A 6,625-nucleotide genomic window follows, 5' to 3' on the forward strand; every position below is an offset into this window, starting at 1 on the left:
GCCGGGGAAGGGCTGGGAGCAAGAGCAGAGAGAGGGAGCTGGGGCCAGGCCCTGCCCTGAGGACTAGCCCAGGCCTGGGGAGTGGCCAGGCCTCAGCATGCGGTTCTCATTTTGGGTGTGATGGCTCCTCCCGCTGGATTCTTCCTCCTCCATCCCCCGGGCCAGGGCTCACCAGGGTGACCCTGCCCTGCCTGGGGCTGGCACAGGGCCCCGAGCAGGAGGATGCCTCAGTCCGTGTCCCCGAGCCTCACCACATGAGCCATGGGCAGCAGCCCAGCTTGGGCCACCTCGCAGGGTGTCTTGGGCTGGGGTTCGGCCCAGCCCTGCCTCTGGAGCTAGAAAGAGCCTAGCACAGGGTGGACCAGCACTGCCCTCCCACTCTCCCGCGGAGGGCCCCCGCTACAGACCCCCAGGGTGTCCATGCCACCTAGGCTCCCGCATCCCTGGTCTGACTACTGGGTCCACACAGGGCTGCCACGGCTCTGCCACGGCAGGGGGAGGCCAGCAGGCAAGGTCACCTGGCTTGTGTGCCACCCTGGCCACGGGTCACGTGGCCATCCCCACCCCCACTGACTGCTGGCCCCACTCGCCCATCCACTTTTGCCACCAAGAGTGACTGCAGCTGCGACCACACAGAGCTGCCCCCACCTGCCCCCGGCCCTGGCCCTGCCGTGGGAACCCTCAGGGACAGAGATACGCCCAAGAGGGCTGGAGGTGACAGCTGCTGTGAAGGGAAGGGGGTGGGGGGCAGAGCACGGGGGCTGACTCACAGCAGACACCCCCAGCCCCAGGCAAGCCCCCACGCCGCTCTCTACGGGTCTGCCCGACACAGGGCAGTGGGCTCAGCCAGGACACGGGGACCCAGCAAGCCTCCTCGTGGAGAAGGTGCCCTGGGGATAACAGAATCCCCAAGCAAGAGGGGTCTCCCTTGAGATGGACCCCCAGTAGCATCAACAAGGCCAGCAAGAGTTCACGGTGCCCTCGGAAAAGAACCCCCCGACCCAGGGCTTGGCCCAGCTCTGGGGGAACTAAAGGGAGGGGTTCCCCGAGGGGGAACAAGCCTTGCCTGGGGGAGTATCAGTCAGGGGGTGGAAGAGCCAGCCCCCCCACTCCAGGCGCACAAACCCACCCAAGCCCGACCGCGGGTGTGTGTAAGGGGGTGAGGGTGGGTGTGTGGAACCGCTGCTGGGGCAGGGGAGGAAGGCTGCAGCAGCCGCCCTGGCCTGAGTGGGGGCTGGGGGCAAGCAGAGGGGGTCCCGTGTGGCGGCCCGCCGGAGCCCTTGAGGAGGGAGAGATGCCCTCCCTCCTGTTGGTGGGATCAAGGGTTCTGCCCCTGCTCCCTACAAGTTTCCTGGCTTCCAGCCTCAATGTCCCCATTGAGCAGGGGGGCAGTCACTGCCCCCAGGGCCATTGCCATCTGCTCAGTGCACCAACCCCTGTAGCTGCCCTGGGGGCCTGGCAGCTGGGTAGGGGGAGGCCCATTAGCAGCAGCCATGCACGGGGCTGGGGGCAGCCTTCCAATAACAGTGGTGAGTGTTTCAGCAAATGGAGGATCCTGGAAATGGCTAAGGAAAAAAACAGTCCGTGTGCTGAGCCAGGCTTGGCTGGGAAGACCCAGGAGGGGAGCAGTAGCCCTCAGCTCCCCGGACTCCCCAGATGGCCTTGGCAGGACAGAGGTGGCCAGGTCCCCAGCTGAGGCCACTTTGTGGACACTGGCTTTCTTGGGAGCAGGACTCTGTTTCTGGAAGATTCGGTCCCCGGCCCCCCGCCCTGCCAGAGCTGGGGCCTGAGGCCTCAGGGTCCTTGTCAGGGGAGCCCGAGATAATGGAGGCCTTCCTGTGCCTGGGCAAGAGGGTGGGAGGGGGCAGGACCTGCTCCAGTCTGGCTCCCATTGAGCTGGGGCACTGGATGCATGGTCGACCCTGGGCCCGAGGCCGGTGAGGAGGGGGAGCTGGGAGGGAGGAGCCACCTCTTGGAGCAGAGCCACGAGGGAGGAGGAAACTTCCCCTTTCACATGGGGCGGGGGGTCAGGGCGAGCTGTGTGTATGTGGGTTTTGGGAGGACACACTGCAACCACCAGGTGGTACAAAATGGGGGGAGGGCATGCGGGCTGGACCTGAGCCCAGAGTTGGCCTTGCTGCCATGGAGCTGTTCAGGCCCTGGGAAGCACAAAATTAGCTGAGAGCCCAGGGCAGGCTCCTGGGTGAAGGGGACAATATGCTTGGGCACTCAGACACTCCTTGCCCTTCTGGGGCTGGCCATCCAGTGGCAGAGAGAGATAATAAATGTGTAAACAGTTAAATAAACAGCAAATGAGGAAACTGTATTTACAACTCATGTTATAGATAAAAGCTGACTTTCCTTAACAAATAAAGAGTGCTTGCAAATCAATAAGAAAAAGGCCAGTCATAATTTTCCAAATAGAAAATAGAGTTTGAAACTGGTAATTTGTAGGACACGGAGACATGGGCAGTGTGCAATCTCGCTAGTACTAGGAGAAAAGCAAATAAAATCACATAGAGGCACCACTTCTCGCCTGCCACACGACGCGACTTGTGTGGTTGATCTCGCGGTGCCTGGGTGGCTGTGGGCGTGTACACTGGTAATCCATCCAGCACACGATTTGGGACTATCTTCCCAGACTGCACATGTCCACGTCTTGGATTAGCGCTTCCACTCGAGGATAAATGTGCTCATCCGTGACAACCACCCGAGGACGGGCCATGGGCTGGACTGCGGTTTGTAATACCAAAAATGGGAAGGCATGAGGAGGGCCTGGGGGAGTGAGCAGTGACTCATCCCCACAGTGGAATCCTGCACAGACACCCAGTGCTGCCCGTGGGGAGAGGAGGACCCCGGAAGCTCACTGCTCCCAAGCGTAAGACGAGGATCCACTGGCCGCCGACAGCAGCCACTGGGGGTCTCGTAATGTCACCCCATCTTCCTGTGCCTCTTGAATATCAGTCCGAGTCGTTTGTGCCCGTGGCACCCCTCTGGCTGCTCCTGGGGGGTGGACCGTAGGGGCAGCAGGTGGTCACACTGTCCGGCGAGCGCTCAGAGTTAGGCCAGGGTGGTGGCCACTGGCTGGGCCACGGCTGCCCGGTGTGGTGGCAAGGAGTCGACGCTCGTGACCCCGGCTTCTCTGAATGCCCTGTGCCAAGGGGAGAGGTCTGCAGGGTAGCATGAAGGGAGGTGCTAGTCACGGGAACCCGAGGCCCCCCTCCAAGTGCTTGGCACCAGCCCCTGGCCCAGTGGACCAGACGCTTTTCTTTACGCAGAGCGCGCTGGCCGCCAGGGCAGCAGCCTGGAAGAACTGTACAGCTGGCCCTTGTCTCAGTTTTTCTCCCTGACGCTTTTTGCTGAAAAATCAATTCTGCAAACCCAGCTGGCGCTGGCTGAGAGCAGCTGGGGGTGGTGCAGCGGATGCTTCGGCAGATGTGGGCCCGACAGCCCCCTTCCTGCCCTCTCTGAGCCTCTCTAGGCCTGAGCAGGGCGGGGGAGGCAGGAGCAGAAGGGGGCCAGCCGGGCTGACAGCGGAGGTCACAGGGAGGGAGGCTGCCTCCCTGCCCGGTCCCTGCTCAGGCCACCCCAGGACAGTGTCCCCCCATGTCCTGCCTAAGGCCCACCTGGCATTCACAGACCCCTTGCCGGGCACCCACCCACTGTCTGAGCCCCCGGAGCGGCACCCAGACCTCCCCTTCCAGCCCCGTCAGAGAGAGCAGGGGGCTGAGGGCAGCTGACCCCTCCCTGCTGGCATCCCTGCTGGGACCCCTGCCTTCCCCACCCCGGAGCCCCGTCCACCCTCGGCCAGCCCCGCTCACCACCAGAGGGGTGGCCCTGTCCCGGGATCCGGAAATGAGCCAATTCTCTGCAGCACGGCTTGTCTTTTGCAGTCCTCTCGCGGGAGCAGCTGACCTCCCTGTGCCGGCCACGAGGAGCTGCACAGTTTCACCCATGAAAGGGTCCGTCCCTGTTCCGGATGACGTCCCAAGTTTACACACACATGCACGTGCACACATGCACACCAGCGCCGCGTTCTTTCTTCCCTGCGGACCCCGCGTCTGTCTCGGCTCCGCGGCTCTGCAGGCACAGCGATCCCGCGAAAACTCGGGTGGGCGCAAAGTACCGCCCACTTGCCGAAGGTTCGCGTTCCACCGCGCAGCTGACAAAAGTCCTGCATCAGCCCCTGGCCTTGCTAACCAAAACCATCTGGAGGACTCTCCACGTCCGTGAGGAAGCCTTCCCCAGACTAATGTGGGTCTTTCATAAGAGAAAAGGGCGGACTCGAACTTCTGGAAAGCCGGGATACCTGTGCCCTCAAGTCTTATAATCCCAAATTCCCAGACCCCTGAGATTCCAGATACATTTGGGGATGAGATGGTGGAAGTTGTTAGAATAAACAGGTGGAAACTTGGCTGGGCTTGTAAGGAACTTCTGTGCTGGTGGAGAGAAGGCGTGTTTTACCGTTAGGCTTCCCCACCCACAGCATAGCCTTGTGGGGGCTCCGATGGCTCCGAGTCCGCCGTGGAGGCCGGAGCCTCTGCGTGAGTTCCTGGGCTGCTCCTGGAGCCTGGGGCCGGCGGTCACAGCCTGCACTCAGGGAACCGGGACTGAGCGAGGAGCGAACCGCCTCGGGGCACCTGCTGCGTCAGCCGTTTGCTCCCCGGGTGGGCCCGTGGGATGTGCGTGCGCTGCCAGTCTGTTTGGTCCAGTGGTTGGTTGATGTGGGGTTTTCTACACCGACGCCTGCTGGCGAGTGTAGGCAGCTTGCCTCTTCCCTTCCAACCTTTCCCTCATGCTCTTGTCTTGTGCTGTGGCTGCCGTCTCCGTTGCACAGACGGGGAAACCAAGGCACAGGCCCACAAAGTGTGGGGACCTGCGCACTCTGCCTCCCGGCCCCATGCTGGGCCCTGCTCTGAGGGCCGCTGGGTGGGCCCAAGACTAGAGCAGAGCGTGGCATCTCCCACAGCTGTCCCCCGCAGCCCCCAGACCCTGGGAGTCACCTTCCCAGCTCCTCCGGCCACACCCACACACCGGCATCAGCAAAGCCGGCAGCTGTTTTCTCCCAAAGTCTCCACTGGCTGCCCGCTGTGGTCTAGGCTGCCTGTGTGCTCCCGGGGCCGGTGGGCAGAGGCTCCTCTGGCCGTCGGGAGGGTGGGAGCCCTGAGCAGACACTGGGTGGGCCCGTGGAAGGGATCCACAGGACTTGGTGGGGGGAGTGGGGAACGTGGGGTCTGGGGACCTCAGGCTCCTAGTTTGGGCCCTGGAGCCTTCCAAGGGGGCTCCAGGAGGCAGCTGGCCTCACGGATGGCCCCTGGGACAGAGGCGGACCAGTCGGCATCCAGCAGGGAAGCGGGACCCACCTTCTGGGTGGGGCCAAGGGCAGCCATCTCAAGCACAGTGAGGCAGGGGCCACCCATGGGGTTGCCCCCAAGGCCACAGGCCACTGGCCACTCCTCCGGTGACCTGCGCAGGACTTGGGAGCCAGGAGCCAGGTGGGGGACTCTGGGGGCTGGCACCTGGGCTGGGAGCAGCCCCTTCCTGTGACCAGGGCACCAGGTCAGCACGGGCAGGGGTAGCGGCAAGGGGACGGGGTGGGAAGTTCACTTTGGAGACCGGTGACTAGACTCCCTTCCTCCCTGCCGCTGGTGGGTTTGCCTCTTCGTTTCCGATGCTGTGGGGCGTGTCATTGTAACGGGCCCCTCCGCGTGAGCAACACAAGACGGTGTTTCCAGTCTCTGACCGTCTTTGGGAAAGCCGCTGCCAACACGCCTGCTCCATCCTTCACCGTGGGTCTGCATCTGCTTTGCCCCGGGGGGACTGTGGCCGTGCCTGAGTCCGCCTGCCCAGGAAAGGCACATCAGACAGGCATGTGCACACAGTGGGTGCCCGGACTGTCTCGGCAGCACCCTACCGGCACCGGGAGCATTGCTGCAGAGGGAGAAGCTGGGTCCACCGGCCATCAGAGCCGGCGGACCTTCAGAACTGTCTGCAGCTGAGCCAAAATGGCCAATCTCCGTACCACAATGTCAGCAGGTGGGCTTCCCAGGGGAGAGGCGGCTCTCCCCAGCTGAGGACCACATCCAGATGGACCCAGCAGACAACACTCCTCGCAGCTGGGGAATGACACCTGGGTCCCAGAGCAGACGCGGCAGAGCACCAAGGTGCCCCGGGCGGCCCGCCCTGCCCCCAGGGGGACGCGACCCCACTGAGGTGCCCCGGGCGGCCGGCCCCTTGCACCAACTGGGTTCGTTTTGCAGGGCAAGTTCACCCCATTTGGGAACACTCTTCGAGACGATTCTAGACAGTGCTTTTTCTTTCAGGAATTCGGAGTCCGAGTCAATTTCATGAGCTGCGTTGGGAGGGTGTCCTCCTTCCTGTCCTCTGAAGTCTGTGTGAAACGAGTTGTTTCTTGGTTTTGGCCACACTTGATCAGGCGTTCGGTGGGATGGGATTCTGGGTTGGGGGCCGCCTTCTGCCCGCACACAACGCCCTTCCGTTGCTGGAAGATGGAGACTTCTTCATCTCCAACTCTTGGAGACGAATGATGGAAGCCGTCTCGATCGGTAATTCCGTTGAGGAAGTGTTTCTAAGTTCGATCTCTTTAAGGTCGTAGAGCTACGCA

This window comes from Ursus arctos, unplaced genomic scaffold, assembly GCF_023065955.2.
Source record: "Ursus arctos isolate Adak ecotype North America unplaced genomic scaffold, UrsArc2.0 scaffold_9, whole genome shotgun sequence".
Classification (NCBI taxonomy): Eukaryota; Metazoa; Chordata; class Mammalia; order Carnivora; family Ursidae; genus Ursus; species Ursus arctos.